Source organism: Engystomops pustulosus, chromosome 1 (assembly GCF_040894005.1).
Source record: "Engystomops pustulosus chromosome 1, aEngPut4.maternal, whole genome shotgun sequence".
NCBI classification, from domain to species: domain Eukaryota; kingdom Metazoa; phylum Chordata; class Amphibia; order Anura; family Leptodactylidae; genus Engystomops; species Engystomops pustulosus.
The window spans coordinates 188,986,338-189,006,292 of record NC_092411.1 but is presented as its reverse complement, the minus strand read 5'-3'; the positions used below and the strand labels follow the sequence as shown (position 1 = coordinate 189,006,292).

Here is a 19,955-nt window from a genome sequence, read left to right as displayed (position 1 = left end):
ACCCCTGCCTCTGTTTCTCAGGAGGTTCATTGCCCAATACTGTGGAAACAGTATGTAGCGACAAGGCAGTGTGCAATAACAACGCATTTTCAGGGAACTGCACAAGTTGCCAGTGATTAAAAGCAGGAAGTTTTCAACAGCTCCAACGTTGCTTAAACGCCTTCTTAGAGGCATAGATTTCACGGAACAACTGCAGAAGAAAAGCAGTATGGGCAGGAGTGTAAAAGCCAAAAGTGGAAATAGTGCTTGGAAAAATGAGCACAGATGGCACGAGACAGCAGAGAAATGACTGTCCCGCAAAGATGCTTACCGAGAAAAAGGAGTGAATGCTCTTGCTACTCCCATAAACAATATCGGCCATCTTGTTTTTTGTTAAAACATGTCTATTCAAGAGGCGCCTGCTCGTTTCTTTCATCAGCTTCAGGTGCTACACCAAATTGTTAGCGCTATGATGATTCAAAATCCAAACTTTACAAACTGTCTGTAATGCGACAATAAGATTTCTCCAAAAAAAGAAATAAATGAAACGGTTGTACGTTTGAAAGTGTTGGCTATGGTAGAAGCTACTGCGTGAAAAGACATACAGATGCTCTTGCTTGACGCCCGTACCTGCCATAAGCCAACAGTGCACTTGTCAAGTGAGCAGCAATTCCAAAGGCCAATGTGTTTTAAAAGGAAGCCTTTCAACGGAAGATCTGCGTAAATTTCTACACGGTGAGGGACAGCAAGTGATTTAAACTAGGTGCACAAAATCCACCAATGGAGATGCCGGGGATTGAACCCGGGGCCTCACACATGCGAAGCGTGCGCTCTACCACTGAGCTACATCCCCACACAAGGTACTGTTTGCTGGGGGCCAGAAACATTTTTGAAAAGCGACCCAGAAGGTGTGCGCATTAAGCAGATAAGTAGTTTGTGAATTTTGGGGCTTTTTAACCAGGGGCAGAGAAGGCGGTGATGGATTGAAGCTCATTGTGCTTTACATATCAAACATGATTTGCTGTTCTTTTGACTTGAGGAATGGATTATATTGACCGTCGGTGGAAACACATTGAAGTGTTGGGCCGATGGGAAACAGAATGGTTTTCTTCAGGTATCCAAAAGATGTGAATGGAGATGCCGGGGATTGAACCCGGGGCCTCACACATGCAAAGCGTGCGCTCTACCACTGAGCTACATCCCCTGGCCTGATGCTGCCCCTGCCTCTGTTTCTCAGGAGGTTCATTGCCCAATACTGTGGAAACAGTATGTAGCGACAAGGCAGTGTGCAATAACAACGCATTTTCAGGGAACTGCACAAGTTGCCAGTGATTAAAAGCAGGAAGTTTTCAACAGCTCCAACGTTGCTTAAACGCCTTCTTAGAGGCATAGATTTCACGGAACAACTGCAGAAGAAAAGCAGTATGGGCAGGAGTGGAAAAGCCAAAAGTGGAAATAGTGCTTGGAAAAATGAGCACAGATGGCACGAGACAGCAGAGAAATGACTGTCCCGCAAAGATGCTTACCGAGAAAAAGGAGTGAATGCTCTTGCTACTCCCATAAACAATATCGGCCATCTTGTTTTTTGTTAAAACATGTCTATTCAAGAGGCGCCTGCTCGTTTCTTTCATCAGCTTCAGGTGCTACACCAAATTGTTAGCGCTATGATGATTCAAAATCCAAACTTTACAAACTGTCTGTAATGCGACAATAAGATTTCTCCAAAAAAAGAAATAAATGAAACGGTTGTACGTTTGAAAGTGTTGGCTATGGTAGAAGCTACTGCGTGAAAAGACATACAGATGCTCTTGCTTGACGCCCGTACCTGCCATAAGCCAACAGTGCACTTGTCAAGTGAGCAGCAATTCCAAAGGCCAATGTGTTTTAAAAGGAAGCCTTTCAACGGAAGATCTGCGTAAATTTCTACACGGTGAGGGACAGCAAGTGATTTAAACTAGGTGCACAAAATCCACCAATGGAGATGCCGGGGATTGAACCCGGGGCCTCACACATGCGAAGCGTGCGCTCTACCACTGAGCTACATCCCCACACAAGGTACTGTTTGCTGGGGGCCAGAAACATTTTTGAAAAGCGACCCAGAAGGTGTGCGCATTAAGCAGATAAGTAGTTTGTGAATTTTGGGGCTTTTTAACCAGGGGCAGAGAAGGCGGTGATGGATTGAAGCTCATTGTGCTTTACATATCAAACAAGATTTGCTGTTCTTTTGACTTGAGGAATGGATTATATTGACCGTCGGTGGAAACACATTGAAGTGTTGGGCCGATGGGAAACAGAATGGTTTTCTTCAGGTATCCAAAAGATGTGAATGGAGATGCCGGGGATTGAACCCGGGGCCTCACACATGCAAAGCGTGCGCTCTACCACTGAGCTACATCCCCTGGCCTGATGCTGCCCCTGCCTCTGTTTCTCAGGAGGTTCATTGCCCAATACTGTGGAAACAGTATGTAGCGACAAGGCAGTGTGCAATAACAACGCATTTTCAGGGAACTGCACAAGTTGCCAGTGATTAAAAGCAGGACGTTTTCAACAGCTCCAACGTTGCTTAAACGCCTTCTTAGAGGCATCGATTTCACGGAACAACTGCAGAAGAAAAGCAGTATGGGCAGGAGTGTAAAAGCCAAAAGTGGAAATAGTGCTTGGAAAAATGAGCACAGATGGCACGAGACAGCAGAGAAATGACTGTCCCGCAAAGATGCTTACCGAGAAAAAGGAGTGAATGCTCTTGCTACTCCCATAAACAATATCGGCCATCTTGTTTTTTGTTAAAACATCTCTATTCAAGAGGCGCCTGCTCGTTTCTTTCATCAGCTTCAGGTGCTACACCAAATTGTTAGCGCTATGATGATTCAAAATCCAAACTTTACAAACTGTCTGTAATGCGACAATAAGATTTCTCCAAAAAAAGAAATAAATGAAACGGTTGTACGTTTGAAAGTGTTGGCTATGGTAGAAGCTACTGCGTGAAAAGACATACAGATGCTCTTGCTTGACGCCCGTACCTGCCATAAGCCAACAGTGCACTTGTCAAGTGAGCAGCAATTCCAAAGGCCAATGTGTTTTAAAAGGAAGCCTTTCAACGGAAGATCTGCGTAAATTTCTACACGGTGAGGGACAGCAAGTGATTTAAACTAGGTGCACAAAATCCACCAATGGAGATGCCGGGGATTGAACCCGGGGCCTCACACATGCGAAGCGTGCGCTCTACCACTGAGCTACATACCCACACAAGGTACTGTTTGCTGGGGGCCAGAAACATTTTTGAAAAGCGACCCAGAAGGTGTGCGCATTAAGCAGATAAGTAGTTTGTGAATTTTGGGGCTTTTTAACCAGGGGCAGAGAAGGCGGTGATGGATTGAAGCTCATTGTGCTTTACATATCAAACAAGATTTGCTGTTATTTTGACTTGAGGAATGGATTATATTGACCGTCGGTGGAAACACATTGAAGTGTTGGGCCGATGGGAAACAGAATGGTTTTCTTCAGGTATCCAAAAGATGTGAATGGAGATGCCGGGGATTGAACCCGGGCCTCACACATGCAAAGCGTGCGCTCTACCACTGAGCTACATCCCCTGGCCTGATGCTGCCCCTGCCTCTGTTTCTCAGGAGGTTCATTGCCCAATACTGTGGAAACAGTATGTAGCGACAAGGCAGTGTGCAATAACAACGCATTTTCAGGGAACTGCACAAGTTGCCAGTGATTAAAAGCAGGACGTTTTCAACAGCTCCAACGTTGCTTAAACGCCTTCTTAGAGGCATCGATTTCACGGAACAACTGCAGAAGAAAAGCAGTATGGGCAGGAGTGTAAAAGCCAAAAGTGGAAATAGTGCTTGGAAAAATGAGCACAGATGGCACGAGACAGCAGAGAAATGACTGTCCCGCAAAGATGCTTACCGAGAAAAAGGAGTGAATGCTCTTGCTACTCCCATAAACAATATCGGCCATCTTGTTTTTTGTTAAAACATGTCTATTCAAGAGGCGCCTGCTCGTTTCTTTCATCAGCTTCAGGTGCTACACCAAATTGTTAGCGCTATGATGATTCAAAATCCAAACTTTACAAACTGTCTGTAATGCGACAATAAGATTTCTCCAAAAAAAGAAATAAATGAAACGGTTGTACGTTTGAAAGTGTTGGCTATGGTAGAAGCTACTGCGTGAAAAGACATACAGATGCTCTTGCTTGACGCCCGTACCTGCCATAAGCCAACAGTGCACTTGTCAAGTGAGCAGCAATTCCAAAGGCCAATGTGTTTTAAAAGGAAGCCTTTCAACGGAAGATCTGCGTAAATTTCTACACGGTGAGGGACAGCAAGTGATTTAAACTAGGTGCACAAAATCCACCAATGGAGATGCCGGGGATTGAACCCGGGGCCTCACACATGCGAAGCGTGCGCTCTACCACTGAGCTACATACCCACACAAGGTACTGTTTGCTGGGGGCCAGAAACATTTTTGAAAAGCGACCCAGAAGGTGTGCGCATTAAGCAGATAAGTAGTTTGTGAATTTTGGGGCTTTTTAACCAGGGGCAGAGAAGGCGGTGATGGATTGAAGCTCATTGTGCTTTACATATCAAACAAGATTTGCTGTTCTTTTGACTTGAGGAATGGATTATATTGACCGTCGGTGGAAACACATTGAAGTGTTGGGCCGATGGGAAACAGAATGGTTTTCTTCAGGTATCCAAAAGATGTGAATGGAGATGCCGGGGATTGAACCCGGGGCCTCACACATGCAAAGCGTGCGCTCTACCACTGAGCTACATCCCCTGGCCTGATGCTGCCCCTGCCTCTGTTTCTCAGGAGGTTCATTGCCCAATACTGTGGAAACAGTATGTAGCGACAAGGCAGTGTGCAATAACAACGCATTTTCAGGGAACTGCACAAGTTGCCAGTGATTAAAAGCAGGAAGTTTTCAACAGCTCCAACGTTGCTTAAACGCCTTCTTAGAGGCATAGATTTCACGGAACAACTGCAGAAGAAAAGCAGTATGGGCAGGAGTGTAAAAGCCAAAAGTGGAAATAGTGCTTGGAAAAATGAGCACAGATGGCACGAGACAGCAGAGAAATGACTGTCCCGCAAAGATGCTTACCGAGAAAAAGGAGTGAATGCTCTTGCTACTCCCATAAACAATATCGGCCATCTTGTTTTTTGTTAAAGCATGTCTATTCAAGAGGCGCCTGCTCGTTTCTTTCATCAGCTTCAGGTGCTACACCAAATTGTTAGCGCTATGATGATTCAAAATCCAAACTTTACAAACTGTCTGTAATGCGACAATAAGATTTCTCCAAAAAAAGAAATAAATGAAACGGTTGTACGTTTGAAAGTGTTGGCTATGGTAGAAGCTACTGCGTGAAAAGACATACAGATGCTCTTGCTTGACGCCCGTACCTGCCATAAGCCAACAGTGCACTTGTCAAGTGAGCAGCAATTCCAAAGGCCAATGTGTTTTAAAAGGAAGCCTTTCAACGGAAGATCTGCGTAAATTTCTACACGGTGAGGGACAGCAAGTGATTTAAACTAGGTGCACAAAATCCACCAATGGAGATGCCGGGGATTGAACCCGGGGCCTCACACATGCGAAGCGTGCGCTCTACCACTGAGCTACATCCCCACACAAGGTACTGTTTGCTGGGGGCCAGAAACATTTTTGAAAAGCGACCCAGAAGGTGTGCGCATTAAGCAGATAAGTAGTTTGTGAATTTTGGGGCTTTTTAACCAGGGGCAGAGAAGGCGGTGATGGATTGAAGCTCATTGTGCTTTACATATCAAACAAGATTTGCTGTTCTTTTGACTTGAGGAATGGATTATATTGACCGTCGGTGGAAACACATTGAAGTGTTGGGCCGATGGGAAACAGAATGGTTTTCTTCAGGTATCCAAAAGATGTGAATGGAGATGCCGGGGATTGAACCCGGGGCCTCACACATGCAAAGCGTGCGCTCTACCACTGAGCTACATCCCCTGGCCTGATGCTGCCCCTGCCTCTGTTTCTCAGGAGGTTCATTGCCCAATACTGTGGAAACAGTATGTAGCGACAAGGCAGTGTGCAATAACAACGCATTTTCAGGGAACTGCACAAGTTGCCAGTGATTAAAAGCAGGACGTTTTCAACAGCTCCAACGTTGCTTAAACGCCTTCTTAGAGGCATCGATTTCACGGAACAACTGCAGAAGAAAAGCAGTATGGGCAGGAGTGTAAAAGCCAAAAGTGGAAATAGTGCTTGGAAAAATGAGCACAGATGGCACGAGACAGCAGAGAAATGACTGTCCCGCAAAGATGCTTACCGAGAAAAAGGAGTGAATGCTCTTGCTACTCCCATAAACAATATCGGCCATCTTGTTTTTTGTTAAAACATGTCTATTCAAGAGGCGCCTGCTCGTTTCTTTCATCAGCTTCAGGTGCTACACCAAATTGTTAGCGCTATGATGATTCAAAATCCAAACTTTACAAACTGTCTGTAATGCGACAATAAGATTTCTCCAAAAAAAGAAATAAATGAAACGGTTGTACGTTTGAAAGTGTTGGCTATGGTAGAAGCTACTGCGTGAAAAGACATACAGATGCTCTTGCTTGACGCCCGTACCTGCCATAAGCCAACAGTGCACTTGTCAAGTGAGCAGCAATTCCAAAGGCCAATGTGTTTTAAAAGGAAGCCTTTCAACGGAAGATCTGCGTAAATTTCTACACGGTGAGGGACAGCAAGTGATTTAAACTAGGTGCACAAAATCCACCAATGGAGATGCCGGGGATTGAACCCGGGGCCTCACACATGCGAAGCGTGCGCTCTACCACTGAGCTACATCCCCACACAAGGTACTGTTTGCTGGGGGCCAAAAACATTTTTGAAAAGCGACCCAGAAGGTGTGCGCATTAAGCAGATAAGTAGTTTGTGAATTTTGGGGCTTTTTAACCAGGGGCAGAGAAGGCGGTGATGGATTGAAGCTCATTGTGCTTTACATATCAAACAAGATTTGCTGTTCTTTTGACTTGAGGAATGGATTATATTGACCGTCGGTGGAAACACATTGAAGTGTTGGGCCGATGGGAAACAGAATGGTTTTCTTCAGGTATCCAAAAGATGTGAATGGAGATGCCGGGGATTGAACCCGGGGCCTCACACATGCAAAGCGTGCGCTCTACCACTGAGCTACATCCCCTGGCCTGATGCTGCCCCTGCCTCTGTTTCTCAGGAGGTTCATTGCCCAATACTGTGGAAACAGTATGTAGCGACAAGGCAGTGTGCAATAACAACGCATTTTCAGGGAACTGCACAAGTTGCCAGTGATTAAAAGCAGGACGTTTTCAACAGCTCCAACGTTGCTTAAACGCCTTCTTAGAGGCATAGATTTCACGGAACAACTGCAGAAGAAAAGCAGTATGGGCAGGAGTGTAAAAGCCAAAAGTGGAAATAGTGCTTGGAAAAATGAGCACAGATGGCACGAGACAGCAGAGAAATGACTGTCCCGCAAAGATGCTTACCGAGAAAAAGGAGTGAATGCTCTTGCTGCTCCCATAAACAATATCGGCCATCTTGTTTTTTGTTAAAACATGTCTATTCAAGAGGCGCCTGCTCGTTTCTTTCATCAGCTTCAGGTGCTACACCAAATTGTTAGCGCTATGATGATTCAAAATCCAAACTTTACAAACTGTCTGTAATGCGACAATAAGATTTCTCCAAAAAAAGAAATAAATGAAACGGTTGTACGTTTGAAAGTGTTGGCTATGGTAGAAGCTACTGCGTGAAAAGACATACAGATGCTCTTGCTTGACGCCCGTACCTGCCATAAGCCAACAGTGCACTTGTCAAGTGAACAGCAATTCCAAAGGCCAATGTGTTTTAAAAGGAAGCCTTTCAACGGAAGATCTGCGTAAATTTCTACACGGTGAGGGACAGCAAGTGATTTAAACTAGGTGCACAAAATCCACCAATGGAGATGCCGGGGATTGAACCCGGGGCCTCACACATGCGAAGCGTGCGCTCTACCACTGAGCTACATCCCCACACAAGGTACTGTTTGCTGGGGGCCAGAAACATTTTTGAAAAGCGACCCAGAAGGTGTGCGCATTAAGCAGATAAGTAGTTTGTGAATTTTGGGGCTTTTTAACCAGGGGCAGAGAAGGCGGTGATGGATTGAAGCTCATTGTGCTTTACATATCAAACAAGATTTGCTGTTCTTTTGACTTGAGGAATGGATTATATTGACCGTCGGTGGAAACACATTGAAGTGTTGGGCCGATGGGAAACAGAATGGTTTTCTTCAGGTATCCAAAAGATGTGAATGGAGATGCCGGGGATTGAACCCGGGGCCTCACACATGCAAAGCGTGCGCTCTACCACTGAGCTACATCCCCTGGCCTGATGCTGCCCCTGCCTCTGTTTCTCAGGAGGTTCATTGCCCAATACTGTGGAAACAGTATGTAGCGACAAGGCAGTGTGCAATAACAACGCATTTTCAGGGAACTGCACAAGTTGCCAGTGATTAAAAGCAGGACGTTTTCAACAGCTCCAACGTTGCTTAAACGCCTTCTTAGAGGCATCGATTTCACGGAACAACTGCAGAAGAAAAGCAGTATGGGCAGGAGTGTAAAAGCCAAAAGTGGAAATAGTGCTTGGAAAAATGAGCACAGATGGCACGAGACAGCAGAGAATTGACTGTCCCGCAAAGATGCTTACCGAGAAAAAGGAGTGAATGCTCTTGCTACTCCCATAAACAATATCGGCCATCTTGTTTTTTGTTAAAACATGTCTATTCAAGAGGCGCCTGCTCGTTTCTTTCATCAGCTTCAGGTGCTACACCAAATTGTTAGCGCTATGATGATTCAAAATCCAAACTTTACAAACTGTCTGTAATGCGACAATAAGATTTCTCCAAAAAAAGAAATAAATGAAACGGTTGTACGTTTGAAAGTGTTGGCTATGGTAGAAGCTACTGCGTGAAAAGACATACAGATGCTCTTGCTTGACGCCCGTACCTGCCATAAGCCAACAGTGCACTTGTCAAGTGAGCAGCAATTCCAAAGGCCAATGTGTTTTAAAAGGAAGCCTTTCAACGGAAGATCTGCGTAAATTTCTACACGGTGAGGGACAGCAAGTGATTTAAACTAGGTGCACAAAATCCACCAATGGAGATGCCGGGGATTGAACTCGGGGCCTCTCACATGCGAAGCGTGCGCTCTACCACTGAGCTACATCCCCACACAAGGTACTGTTTGCTGGGGGCCAGAAACATTTTTGAAAAGCGACCCAGAAAGTGTGCGCATTAAGCAGATAAGTAGTTTGTGAATTTTGGGGCTTTTTAACCAGGGGCAGAGAAGGCGGTGATGGATTGAAGCTCATTGTGCTTTACATATCAAACAAGATTTGCTGTTCTTTTGACTTGAGGAATGGATTATATTGACCGTCGGTGGAAACACATTGAAGTGTTGGGCCGATGGGAAACAGAATGGTTTTCTTCAGGTATCCAAAAGATGTGAATGGAGATGCCGGGGATTGAACCCGGGGCCTCACACATGCAAGGCGTGCGCTCTACCACTGAGCTACATCCCCTGGCCTGATGCTACCCCTGCCTCTGTTTCTCAGGAGGTTCATTGCCCAATACTGTGGAAACAGTATGTAGCGACAAGGCAGTGTGCAATAACAACGCATTTTCAGGGAACTGCACAAGTTGCCAGTGATTAAAAGCAGGAAGTTTTCAACAGCTCCAACGTTGCTTAAACGCCTTCTTAGAGGCATAGATTTCACGGAACAACTGCAGAAGAAAAGCAGTATGGGCAGGAGTGTAAAAGCCAAAAGTGGAAATAGTGCTTGGAAAAATGAGCACAGATGGCACGAGACAGCAGAGAAATGACTGTCCCGCAAAGATGCTTACCGAGAAAAAGGAGTGAATGCTCTTGCTACTCCCATAAACAATATCGGCCATCTTGTTTTTTGTTAAAACATGTCTATTCAAGAGGCGCCTGCTCGTTTCTTTCATCAGCTTCAGGTGCTACACCAAATTGTTAGCGCTATGATGATTCAAAATCCAAACTTTACAAACTGTCTGTAATGCGACAATAAGATTTCTCCAAAAAAAGAAATAAATGAAACGGTTGTACGTTTGAAAGTGTTGGCTATGGTAGAAGCTACTGCGTGAAAAGACATACAGATGCTCTTGCTTGACGCCCGTACCTGCCATAAGCCAACAGTGCACTTGTCAAGTGAGCAGCAATTCCAAAGGCCAATGTGTTTTAAAAGGAAGCCTTTCAACGGAAGATCTGCGTAAATTTCTACACGGTGAGGGACAGCAAGTGATTTAAACTAGGTGCACAAAATCCACCAATGGAGATGCCGGGGATTGAACCCGGGGCCTCACACATGCGAAGCGTGCGCTCTACCACTGAGCTACATCCCCACACAAGGTACTGTTTGCTGGGGGCCAGAAACATTTTTGAAAAGCGACCCAGAAGGTGTGCGCATTAAGCAGATAAGTAGTTTGTGAATTTTGGGGCTTTTTAACCAGGGGCAGAGAAGGCGGTGATGGATTGAAGCTCATTGTGCTTTACATATCAAACATGATTTGCTGTTCTTTTGACTTGAGGAATGGATTATATTGACCGTCGGTGGAAACACATTGAAGTGTTGGGCCGATGGGAAACAGTATGGTTTTCTTCAGGTATCCAAAAGATGTGAATGGAGATGCCGGGGATTGAACCCGGGGCCTCACACATGCAAAGCGTGCGCTCTACCACTGAGCTACATCCCCTGGCCTGATGCTGCCCCTGCCTCTGTTTCTCAGGAGGTTCATTGCCCAATACTGTGGAAACAGTATGTAGCGACAAGGCAGTGTGCAATAACAACGCATTTTCAGGGAACTGCACAAGTTGCCAGTGATTAAAAGCAGGAAGTTTTCAACAGCTCCAACGTTGCTTAAACGCCTTCTTAGAGGCATAGATTTCACGGAACAACTGCAGAAGAAAAGCAGTATGGGCAGGAGTGTAAAAGCCAAAAGTGGAAATAGTGCTTGGAAAAATGAGCACAGATGGCACGAGACAGCAGAGAAATGACTGTCCCGCAAAGATGCTTACCGAGAAAAAGGAGTGAATGCTCTTGCTACTCCCATAAACAATATCGGCCATCTTGTTTTTTGTTAAAACATGTCTATTCAAGAGGCGCCTGCTCGTTTCTTTCATCAGCTTCAGGTGCTACACCAAATTGTTAGCGCTATGATGATTCAAAATCCAAACTTTACAAACTGTCTGTAATGCGACAATAAGATTTCTCCAAAAAAAGAAATAAATGAAACGGTTGTACGTTTGAAAGTGTTGGCTATGGTAGAAGCTACTGCGTGAAAAGACATACAGATGCTCTTGCTTGACGCCCGTACCTGCCATAAGCCAACAGTGCACTTGTCAAGTGAGCAGCAATTCCAAAGGCCAATGTGTTTTAAAAGGAAGCCTTTCAACGGAAGATCTGCGTAAATTTCTACACGGTGAGGGACAGCAAGTGATTTAAACTAGGTGCACAAAATCCACCAATGGAGATGCCGGGGATTGAACCCGGGGCCTCACACATGCGAAGCGTGCGCTCTAACACTGAGCTACATCCCCACACAAGGTACTGTTTGCTGGGGGCCAGAAACATTTTTGAAAAGCGACCCAGAAGGTGTGCGCATTAAGCAGATAAGTAGTTTGTGAATTTTGGGGCTTTTTAACCAGGGGCAGAGAAGGCGGTGATGGATTGAAGCTCATTGTGCTTTACATATCAAACAAGATTTGCTGTTCTTTTGACTTGAGGAATGGATTATATTGACCGTCGGTGGAAACACATTGAAGTGTTGGGCCGATGGGAAACAGAATGGTTTTCTTCAGGTATCCAAAAGATGTGAATGGAGATGCCGGGGATTGAACCCGGGGCCTCACACATGCAAAGCGTGCGCTCTACCACTGAGCTACATCCCCTAGCCTGATGCTGCCCCTGCCTCTGTCTCTCAGGAGGTTCATTGCCCAATACTGTGGAAACAGTATGTAGCGACAAGGCAGTGTGCAATAACAACGCATTTTCAGGGAACTGCACAAGTTGCCAGTGATTAAAAGCAGGAAGTTTTCAACAGCTCCAACGTTGCTTAAACGCCTTTATAGAGGCATAGATTTCACGGAACAACTGCAGAAGAAAAGCAGTATGGGCAGGAGTGTAAAAGCCAAAAGTGGAAATAGTGCTTGGAAAAATGAGCACAGATGGCACGAGACAGCAGAGAAATGACTGTCCCGCAAAGATGCTTACCGAGAAAAAGGAGTGAATGCTCTTGCTACTCCCATAAACAATATCGGCCATCTTGTTTTTTGTTAAAACATGTCTATTCAAGAGGCGCCTGCTCGTTTCTTTCATCAGCTTCAGGTGCTACACCAAATTGTTAGCGCTATGATGATTCAAAATCCAAACTTTACAAACTGTCTGTAATGCGACAATAAGATTTCTCCAAAAAAAGAAATAAATGAAACGGTTGTACGTTTGAAAGTGTTGGCTATGGTAGAAGCTACTGCGTGAAAAGACATACAGATGCTCTTGCTTGACGCCCGTACCTGCCATAAGCCAACAGTGCACTTGTCAAGTGAGCAGCAATTCCAAAGGCCAATGTGTTTTAAAAGGAAGCCTTTCAACGGAAGATCTGCGTAAATTTCTACACGGTGAGGGACAGCAAGTGATTTAAACTAGGTGCACAAAATCCACCAATGGAGATGCCAGGGATTGAACCCGGGGCCTCACACATGCGAAGCGTGCGCTCTACCACTGAGCTACATCCCCACACAAGGTACTGTTTGCTGGGGGCCAGAAACATTTTTGAAAAGCGACCCAGAAGGTGTGCGCATTAAGCAGATAAGTAGTTTGTGAATTTTGGGGCTTTTTAACCAGGGGCAGAGAAGGCGGTGATGGATTGAAGCTCATTGTGCTTTACATATCAAACAAGATTTGCTGTTCTTTTGACTTGAGGAATGGATTATATTGACCGTCGGTGGAAACACATTGAAGTGTTGGGCCGATGGGAAACGGAATGGTTTTCTTCAGGTATCCAAAAGATGTGAATGGAGATGCCGGGGATTGAACCCGGGGCCTCACACATGCAAAGCGTGCGCTCTACCACTGAGCTACATCCCCTGGCCTGATGCTGCCCCTGCCTCTGTTTCTCAGGAGGTTCATTGCCCAATACTGTGGAAACAGTATGTAGCGACAAGGCAGTGTGCAATAACAACGCATTTTCAGGGAACTGCACAAGTTGCCAGTGATTAAAAGCAGGACGTTTTCAACAGCTCCAACGTTGCTTAAACGCCTTCTTAGAGGCATAGATTTCACGGAACAACTGCAGAAGAAAAGCAGTATGGGCAGGAGTGTAAAAGCCAAAAGTGGAAATAGTGCTTGGAAAAATGAGCACAGATGGCACGAGACAGCAGAGAAATGACTGTCCCGCAAAGATGCTTACCGAGAAAAAGGAGTGAATGCTCTTGCTACTCCCATAAACAATATCGGCCATCTTGTTTTTTGTTAAAACATGTCTATTCAAGAGGCGCCTGCTCGTTTCTTTCATCAGCTTCAGGTGCTACACCAAATTGTTAGCGCTATGATGATTCAAAATCCAAACTTTACAAACTGTCTGTAATGCGACAATAAGATTTCTCCAAAAAAAGAAATAAATGAAACGGTTGTACGTTTGAAAGTGTTGGCTATGGTAGAAGCTACTGCGTGAAAAGACATACAGATGCTCTTGCTTGACGCCCGTACCTGCCATAAGCCAACAGTGCACTTGTCAAGTGAACAGCAATTCCAAAGGCCAATGTGTTTTAAAAGGAAGCCTTTCAACGGAAGATCTGCGTAAATTTCTACACGGTGAGGGACAGCAAGTGATTTAAACTAGGTGCACAAAATCCACCAATGGAGATGCCGGGGATTGAACCCGGGGCCTCACACATGCGAAGCGTGCGCTCTACCACTGAGCTACATCCCCACACAAGGTACTGTTTGCTGGGGGCCAGAAACATTTTTGAAAAGCGACCCAGAAGGTGTGCGCATTAAGCAGATAAGTAGTTTGTGAATTTTGGGGCTTTTTAACCAGGGGCAGAGAAGGCGGTGATGGATTGAAGCTCATTGTGCTTTACATATCAAACAAGATTTGCTGTTCTTTTGACTTGAGGAATGGATTATATTGACCGTCGGTGGAAACACATTGAAGTGTTGGGCCGATGGGAAACAGAATGGTTTTCTTCAGGTATCCAAAAGATGTGAATGGAGATGCCGGGGATTGCACCCGGGGCCTCACACATGCAAAGCGTGCGCTCTACCACTGAGCTACATCCCCTGGCCTGATGCTACCCCTGCCTCTGTTTCTCAGGAGGTTCATTGCCCAATACTGTGGAAACAGTATGTAGCGACAAGGCAGTGTGCAATAACAACGCATTTTCAGGGAACTGCACAAGTTGCCAGTGATTAAAAGCAGGAAGTTTTCAACAGCTCCAACGTTGCTTAAACGCCTTCTTAGAGGCATAGATTTCACGGAACAACTGCAGAAGAAAAGCAGTATGGGCAGGAGTGTAAAAGCCAAAAGTGGAAATAGTGCTTGGAAAAATGAGCACAGATGGCACGAGACAGCAGAGAAATGACTGTCCCGCAAAGATGCTTACCGAGAAAAAGGAGTGAATGCTCTTGCTACTCCCATAAACAATATCGGCCATCTTGTTTTTTGTTAAAACATGTCTATTCAAGAGGCGCCTGCTCGTTTCTTTCATCAGCTTCAGGTGCTACACCAAATTGTTAGCGCTATGATGATTCAAAATCCAAACTTTACAAACTGTCTGTAATGCGACAATAAGATTTCTCCAAAAAAAGAAATAAATGAAACGGTTGTACGTTTGAAAGTGTTGGCTATGGTAGAAGCTACTGCGTGAAAAGACATACAGATGCTCTTGCTTGACGCCCGTACCTGCCATAAGCCAACAGTGCACTTGTCAAGTGAGCAGCAATTCCAAAGGCCAATGTGTTTTAAAAGGAAGCCTTTCAACGGAAGATCTGCGTAAATTTCTACACGGTGAGGGACAGCAAGTGATTTAAACTAGGTGCACAAAATCCACCAATGGAGATGCCGGGGATTGAACCCGGGGCCTCACACATGCGAAGCGTGCGCTCTACCACTGAGCTACATCCCCACACAAGGTACTGTTTGCTGGGGGCCAGAAACATTTTTGAAAAGCGACCCAGAAGGTGTGCGCATTAAGCAGATAAGTAGTTTGTGAATTTTGGGGCTTTTTAACCAGGGGCAGAGAAGGCGGTGATGGATTGAAGCTCATTGTGCTTTACATATCAAACATGATTTGCTGTTCTTTTGACTTGAGGAATGGATTATATTGACCGTCGGTGGAAACACATTGAAGTGTTGGGCCGATGGGAAACAGTATGGTTTTCTTCAGGTATCCAAAAGATGTGAATGGAGATGCCGGGGATTGAACCCGGGGCCTCACACATGCAAAGCGTGCGCTCTACCACTGAGCTACATCCCCTGGCCTGATGCTGCCCCTGCCTCTGTTTCTCAGGAGGTTCATTGCCCAATACTGTGGAAACAGTATGTAGCGACAAGGCAGTGTGCAATAACAACGCATTTTCAGGGAACTGCACAAGTTGCCAGTGATTAAAAGCAGGACGTTTTCAACAGCTCCAACGTTGCTTAAACGCCTTCTTAGAGGCATAGATTTCACGGAACAACTGCAGAAGAAAAGCAGTATGGGCAGGAGTGTAAAAGCCAAAAGTGGAAATAGTGCTTGGAAAAATGAGCACAGATGGCACGAGACAGCAGAGAAATGACTGTCCCGCAAAGATGCTTACCGAGAAAAAGGAGTGAATGCTCTTGCTACTCCCATAAACAATATCGGCCATCTTGTTTTTTGTTAAAACATGTCTATTCAAGAGGCGCCTGCTCGTTTCTTTCATCAGCTTCAGGTGCTACACCAAATTGTTAGCGCTATGATGATTCAAAATCCAAACTTTACAAACTGTCTGTAATGCGACAATAAGATTTCTCCAAAAAAAGAAATAAATGAAACGGTTGTACGTTTGAAAGTGTTGGCTATGGTAGAAGCTACTGCGTGAAAAGACATACAGATGCTCTTGCTTGACGCCCGTACCTGCCATAAGCCAACAGTGCACTTGTCAAGTGAACAGCAATTCCAAAGGCCAATGTGTTTTAAAAGGAAGCCTTTCAACGGAAGATCTGCGTAAATTTCTACACGGTGAGGGACAGCAAGTGATTTAAACTAGGTGCACAAAATCCACCAATGGAGATGCCGGGGATTGAACCCGGGGCCTCACACATGCGAAGCGTGCGCTCTACCACTGAGCTACATCCCCACACAAGGTACTGTTTGCTGGGGGCCAGAAACATTTTTGAAAAGCGACCCAGAAGGTGTGCGCATTAAGCAGATAAGTAGTTTGTGAATTTTGGGGCTTTTTAACCAGGGGCAGAGAAGGCGGTGATGGATTGAAGCTCATTGTGCTTTACATATCAAACAAGATTTGCTGTTCTTTTGACTTGAGGAATGGATTATATTGACCGTCGGTGGAAACACATTGAAGTGTTGGGCCGATGGGAAACAGAATGGTTTTCTTCAGGTATCCAAAAGATGTGAATGGAGATGCCGGGGATTGAACCCGGGGCCTCACACATGCAAAGCGTGCGCTCTACCACTGAGCTACATCCCCTGGCCTGATGCTGCCCCTGCCTCTGTTTCTCAGGAGGTTCATTGCCCAATACTGTGGAAACAGTATGTAGCGACAAGGCAGTGTGCAATAACAACGCATTTTCAGGGAACTGCACAAGTTGCCAGTGATTAAAAGCAGGAAGTTTTCAACAGCTCCAACGTTGCTTAAACGCCTTCTTAGAGGCATCGATTTCACGGAACAACTGCAGAAGAAAAGCAGTATGGGCAGGAGTGTAAAAGCCAAAAGTGGAAATAGTGCTTGGAAAAATGAGCACAGATGGCACGAGACAGCAGAGAAATGACTGTCCCGCAAAGATGCTTACCGAGAAAAAGGAGTGAATGCTCTTGCTACTCCCATAAACAATATCGGCCATCTTGTTTTTTGTTAAAACATGTCTATTCAAGAGGCGCCTGCTCGTTTCTTTCATCAGCTTCAGGTGCTACACCAAATTGTTAGCGCTATGATGATTCAAAATCCAAACTTTACAAACTGTCTGTAATGCGACAATAAGATTTCTCCAAAAAAAGAAATAAATGAAACGGTTGTACGTTTGAAAGTGTTGGCTATGGTAGAAGCTACTGCGTGAAAAGACATACAGATGCTCTTGCTTGACGCCCGTACCTGCCATAAGCCAACAGTGCACTTGTCAAGTGAGCAGCAATTCCAAAGGCCAATGTGTTTTAAAAGGAAGATCTGCGTAAATTTCTACACGGTGAGGGACAGCAAGTGATTTAAACTAGGTGCACAAAATCCACCAATGGAGATGCCGGGGATTGAACCCGGGGCCTCACACATGCGAAGCGTGCGCTCTACCACTGAGCTACATCCCCACACAAGGTACTGTTTGCTGGGGGCCAGAAACATTTTTGAAAAGCGACCCAGAAGGTGTGCGCATTAAGCAGATAAGTAGTTTGTGAATTTTGGGGCTTTTTAACCAGGGGCAGAGAAGGCGGTGATGGATTGAAGCTCATTGTGCTTTACATATCAAACAAGATTTGCTGTTCTTTTGACTTGAGGAATGGATTATATTGACCGTCGGTGGAAACACATTGAAGTGTTGGGCCGATGGGAAACAGAATGGTTTTCTTCAGGTATCCAAAAGATGTGAATGGAGATGCCGGGGATTGAACCCGGGGCCTCACACATGCAAAGCGTGCGCTCTACCACTGAGCTACATCCCCTGGCCTGATGCTGCCCCTGCCTCTGTCTCTGTCTCTCAGGAGGTTCATTGCCCAATACTGTGGAAACAGTATGTAGCGACAAGGCAGTGTGCAATAACAACGCATTTTCAGGGAACTGCACAAGTTGCCAGTGATTAAAAGCAGGACGTTTTCAACAGCTCCAACGTTGCTTAAACGCCTTCTTAGAGGCATAGATTTCACGGAACAACTGCAGAAGAAAAGCAGTATGGGCAGGAGTGTAAAAGCCAAAAGTGGAAATAGTGCTTGGAAAAATGAGCACAGATGGCACGAGACAGCAGAGAAATGACTGTCCCGCAAAGATGCTTACCGAGAAAAAGGAGTGAATGCTCTTGCTACTCCCATAAACAATATCGGCCATCTTGTTTTTTGTTAAAACATGTCTATTCAAGAGGCGCCTGCTCGTTTCTTTCATCAGCTTCAGGTGCTACACCAAATTGTTAGCGCTATGATGATTCAAAATCCAAACTTTACAAACTGTCTGTAATGCGACAATAAGATTTCTCCAAAAAAAGAAATAAATGAAACGGTTGTACGTTTGAAAGTGTTGGCTATGGTAGAAGCTACTGCGTGAAAAGACATACAGATGCTCTTGCTTGACGCCCGTACCTGCCATAAGCCAACAGTGCACTTGTCAAGTGAACAGCAATTCCAAAGGCCAATGTGTTTTAAAAGGAAGCCTTTCAACGGAAGATCTGCGTAAATTTCTACACGGTGAGGGACAGCAAGTGATTTAAACTAGGTGCACAAAATCCACCAATGGAGATGCCGGGGATTGAACCCGGGGCCTCACACATGCGAAGCGTGCACTCTACCACTGAGCTACATCCCCACACAAGGTACTGTTTGCTGGGGGCCAGAAACATTTTTGAAAAGCGACCCAGAAGGTGTGCGCATTAAGCAGATAAGTAGTTTGTGAATTTTGGGGCTTTTTAACCAGGGGCAGAGAAGGCGGTGATGGATTGAAGCTCATTGTGCTTTACATATCAAACAAGATTTGCTGTTCTTTTGACTTGAGGAATGGATTATATTGACCGTCGGTGGAAACACATTGAAGTGTTGGGCCGATGGGAAACAGAATGGTTTTCTTCAGGTATCCAAAAGATGTGAATGGAGATGCCGGGGATTGAACCCGGGGCCTCACACATGCAAAGCGTGCGCTCTACCACTGAGCTACATCCCCTGGCCTGATGCTACCCCTGCCTCTGTTTCTCAGGAGGTTCATTGCCCAATACTGTGGAAACAGTATGTAGCGACAAGGCAGTGTGCAATAACAACGCATTTTCAGGGAACTGCACAAGTTGCCAGTGATTAAAAGCAGGAAGTTTTCAACAGCTCCAACGTTGCTTAAACGCCTTCTTAGAGGCATAGATTTCACGGAACAACTGCAGAAGAAAAGCAGTATGGGCAGGAGTGTAAAAGCCAAAAGTGGAAATAGTGCTTGGAAAAATGAGCACAGATGGCACGAGACAGCAGAGAAATGACTGTCCCGCAAAGATGCTTACCGAGAAAAAGGAGTGAATGCTCTTGCTACTCCCATAAACAATATCGGCCATCTTGTTTTTTGTTAAAACATGTCTATTCAAGAGGCGCCTGCTCGTTTCTTTCATCAGCTTCAGGTGCTACACCAAATTGTTAGCGCTATGATGATTCAAAATCCAAACTTTACAAACTGTCTGTAATGCGACAATAAGATTTCTCCAAAAAAAGAAATAAATGAAACGGTTGTACGTTTGAAAGTGTTGGCTATGGTAGAAGCTACTGCGTGAAAAGACATACAGATGCTCTTGCTTGACGCCCGTACCTGCCATAAGCCAACAGTGCACTTGTCAAGTGAGCAGCAATTCCAAAGGCCAATGTGTTTTAAAAGGAAGCCTTTCAACGGAAGATCTGCGTAAATTTCTACACGGTGAGGGACAGCAAGTGATTTAAACTAGGTGCACAAAATCCACCAATGGAGATGCCGGGGATTGAACCCGGGGCCTCACACATGCGAAGCGTGCGCTCTACCACTGAGCTACATCCCCACACAAGGTACT

The 19,955-nt window shown here is 45.2% G+C and overlaps 33 non-coding genes across 33 annotated transcripts; all 33 read right to left on the bottom strand.

Moving 5' to 3' along the window:
* Positions 1–760: 760 nt before the first annotated feature.
* Positions 761–832, bottom strand: TRNAA-CGC (transfer RNA alanine (anticodon CGC)). Its single transcript has one exon. It is a non-coding gene; the product is annotated as a tRNA-Ala (tRNA).
* Positions 833–1,111: 279 nt separating this feature from the next.
* On the bottom strand, positions 1,112–1,183 carry TRNAA-UGC (transfer RNA alanine (anticodon UGC)). Its single transcript has one exon. It is a non-coding gene; the product is annotated as a tRNA-Ala (tRNA).
* A 772-nt stretch (positions 1,184–1,955) lies between these two features.
* TRNAA-CGC (transfer RNA alanine (anticodon CGC)) lies at positions 1,956–2,027 on the bottom strand. Its single transcript has one exon. It is a non-coding gene; the product is annotated as a tRNA-Ala (tRNA).
* A 279-nt stretch (positions 2,028–2,306) lies between these two features.
* On the bottom strand, positions 2,307–2,378 carry TRNAA-UGC (transfer RNA alanine (anticodon UGC)). Its single transcript has one exon. It is a non-coding gene; the product is annotated as a tRNA-Ala (tRNA).
* Positions 2,379–3,150: 772 nt separating this feature from the next.
* On the bottom strand, positions 3,151–3,222 carry TRNAA-CGC (transfer RNA alanine (anticodon CGC)). Its single transcript has one exon. It is a non-coding gene; the product is annotated as a tRNA-Ala (tRNA).
* A 279-nt stretch (positions 3,223–3,501) lies between these two features.
* On the bottom strand, positions 3,502–3,572 carry TRNAA-UGC (transfer RNA alanine (anticodon UGC)). The gene has a single exon. It is a non-coding gene; the product is annotated as a tRNA-Ala (tRNA).
* A 772-nt stretch (positions 3,573–4,344) lies between these two features.
* Positions 4,345–4,416, bottom strand: TRNAA-CGC (transfer RNA alanine (anticodon CGC)). Its single transcript has one exon. It is a non-coding gene; the product is annotated as a tRNA-Ala (tRNA).
* A 279-nt stretch (positions 4,417–4,695) lies between these two features.
* TRNAA-UGC (transfer RNA alanine (anticodon UGC)) lies at positions 4,696–4,767 on the bottom strand. Its single transcript has one exon. It is a non-coding gene; the product is annotated as a tRNA-Ala (tRNA).
* A 772-nt stretch (positions 4,768–5,539) lies between these two features.
* On the bottom strand, positions 5,540–5,611 carry TRNAA-CGC (transfer RNA alanine (anticodon CGC)). The gene has a single exon. It is a non-coding gene; the product is annotated as a tRNA-Ala (tRNA).
* Positions 5,612–5,890: 279 nt separating this feature from the next.
* TRNAA-UGC (transfer RNA alanine (anticodon UGC)) lies at positions 5,891–5,962 on the bottom strand. The gene has a single exon. It is a non-coding gene; the product is annotated as a tRNA-Ala (tRNA).
* A 772-nt stretch (positions 5,963–6,734) lies between these two features.
* Positions 6,735–6,806, bottom strand: TRNAA-CGC (transfer RNA alanine (anticodon CGC)). The gene has a single exon. It is a non-coding gene; the product is annotated as a tRNA-Ala (tRNA).
* Positions 6,807–7,085: 279 nt separating this feature from the next.
* TRNAA-UGC (transfer RNA alanine (anticodon UGC)) lies at positions 7,086–7,157 on the bottom strand. Its single transcript has one exon. It is a non-coding gene; the product is annotated as a tRNA-Ala (tRNA).
* A 772-nt stretch (positions 7,158–7,929) lies between these two features.
* Positions 7,930–8,001, bottom strand: TRNAA-CGC (transfer RNA alanine (anticodon CGC)). The gene has a single exon. It is a non-coding gene; the product is annotated as a tRNA-Ala (tRNA).
* Positions 8,002–8,280: 279 nt separating this feature from the next.
* On the bottom strand, positions 8,281–8,352 carry TRNAA-UGC (transfer RNA alanine (anticodon UGC)). The gene has a single exon. It is a non-coding gene; the product is annotated as a tRNA-Ala (tRNA).
* A 772-nt stretch (positions 8,353–9,124) lies between these two features.
* Positions 9,125–9,196, bottom strand: TRNAA-CGC (transfer RNA alanine (anticodon CGC)). Its single transcript has one exon. It is a non-coding gene; the product is annotated as a tRNA-Ala (tRNA).
* A 279-nt stretch (positions 9,197–9,475) lies between these two features.
* TRNAA-UGC (transfer RNA alanine (anticodon UGC)) lies at positions 9,476–9,547 on the bottom strand. Its single transcript has one exon. It is a non-coding gene; the product is annotated as a tRNA-Ala (tRNA).
* Positions 9,548–10,319: 772 nt separating this feature from the next.
* On the bottom strand, positions 10,320–10,391 carry TRNAA-CGC (transfer RNA alanine (anticodon CGC)). Its single transcript has one exon. It is a non-coding gene; the product is annotated as a tRNA-Ala (tRNA).
* Positions 10,392–10,670: 279 nt separating this feature from the next.
* TRNAA-UGC (transfer RNA alanine (anticodon UGC)) lies at positions 10,671–10,742 on the bottom strand. The gene has a single exon. It is a non-coding gene; the product is annotated as a tRNA-Ala (tRNA).
* A 772-nt stretch (positions 10,743–11,514) lies between these two features.
* On the bottom strand, positions 11,515–11,586 carry TRNAA-CGC (transfer RNA alanine (anticodon CGC)). The gene has a single exon. It is a non-coding gene; the product is annotated as a tRNA-Ala (tRNA).
* A 279-nt stretch (positions 11,587–11,865) lies between these two features.
* Positions 11,866–11,937, bottom strand: TRNAA-UGC (transfer RNA alanine (anticodon UGC)). The gene has a single exon. It is a non-coding gene; the product is annotated as a tRNA-Ala (tRNA).
* A 772-nt stretch (positions 11,938–12,709) lies between these two features.
* TRNAA-CGC (transfer RNA alanine (anticodon CGC)) lies at positions 12,710–12,781 on the bottom strand. Its single transcript has one exon. It is a non-coding gene; the product is annotated as a tRNA-Ala (tRNA).
* Positions 12,782–13,060: 279 nt separating this feature from the next.
* On the bottom strand, positions 13,061–13,132 carry TRNAA-UGC (transfer RNA alanine (anticodon UGC)). Its single transcript has one exon. It is a non-coding gene; the product is annotated as a tRNA-Ala (tRNA).
* Positions 13,133–13,904: 772 nt separating this feature from the next.
* TRNAA-CGC (transfer RNA alanine (anticodon CGC)) lies at positions 13,905–13,976 on the bottom strand. The gene has a single exon. It is a non-coding gene; the product is annotated as a tRNA-Ala (tRNA).
* A 279-nt stretch (positions 13,977–14,255) lies between these two features.
* TRNAA-UGC (transfer RNA alanine (anticodon UGC)) lies at positions 14,256–14,327 on the bottom strand. Its single transcript has one exon. It is a non-coding gene; the product is annotated as a tRNA-Ala (tRNA).
* A 772-nt stretch (positions 14,328–15,099) lies between these two features.
* Positions 15,100–15,171, bottom strand: TRNAA-CGC (transfer RNA alanine (anticodon CGC)). The gene has a single exon. It is a non-coding gene; the product is annotated as a tRNA-Ala (tRNA).
* A 279-nt stretch (positions 15,172–15,450) lies between these two features.
* Positions 15,451–15,522, bottom strand: TRNAA-UGC (transfer RNA alanine (anticodon UGC)). The gene has a single exon. It is a non-coding gene; the product is annotated as a tRNA-Ala (tRNA).
* Positions 15,523–16,294: 772 nt separating this feature from the next.
* TRNAA-CGC (transfer RNA alanine (anticodon CGC)) lies at positions 16,295–16,366 on the bottom strand. The gene has a single exon. It is a non-coding gene; the product is annotated as a tRNA-Ala (tRNA).
* A 279-nt stretch (positions 16,367–16,645) lies between these two features.
* Positions 16,646–16,717, bottom strand: TRNAA-UGC (transfer RNA alanine (anticodon UGC)). The gene has a single exon. It is a non-coding gene; the product is annotated as a tRNA-Ala (tRNA).
* A 758-nt stretch (positions 16,718–17,475) lies between these two features.
* TRNAA-CGC (transfer RNA alanine (anticodon CGC)) lies at positions 17,476–17,547 on the bottom strand. Its single transcript has one exon. It is a non-coding gene; the product is annotated as a tRNA-Ala (tRNA).
* Positions 17,548–17,826: 279 nt separating this feature from the next.
* Positions 17,827–17,898, bottom strand: TRNAA-UGC (transfer RNA alanine (anticodon UGC)). The gene has a single exon. It is a non-coding gene; the product is annotated as a tRNA-Ala (tRNA).
* Positions 17,899–18,676: 778 nt separating this feature from the next.
* On the bottom strand, positions 18,677–18,748 carry TRNAA-CGC (transfer RNA alanine (anticodon CGC)). The gene has a single exon. It is a non-coding gene; the product is annotated as a tRNA-Ala (tRNA).
* A 279-nt stretch (positions 18,749–19,027) lies between these two features.
* On the bottom strand, positions 19,028–19,099 carry TRNAA-UGC (transfer RNA alanine (anticodon UGC)). The gene has a single exon. It is a non-coding gene; the product is annotated as a tRNA-Ala (tRNA).
* A 772-nt stretch (positions 19,100–19,871) lies between these two features.
* TRNAA-CGC (transfer RNA alanine (anticodon CGC)) lies at positions 19,872–19,943 on the bottom strand. The gene has a single exon. It is a non-coding gene; the product is annotated as a tRNA-Ala (tRNA).
* Positions 19,944–19,955: the final 12 nt, after the last annotated feature.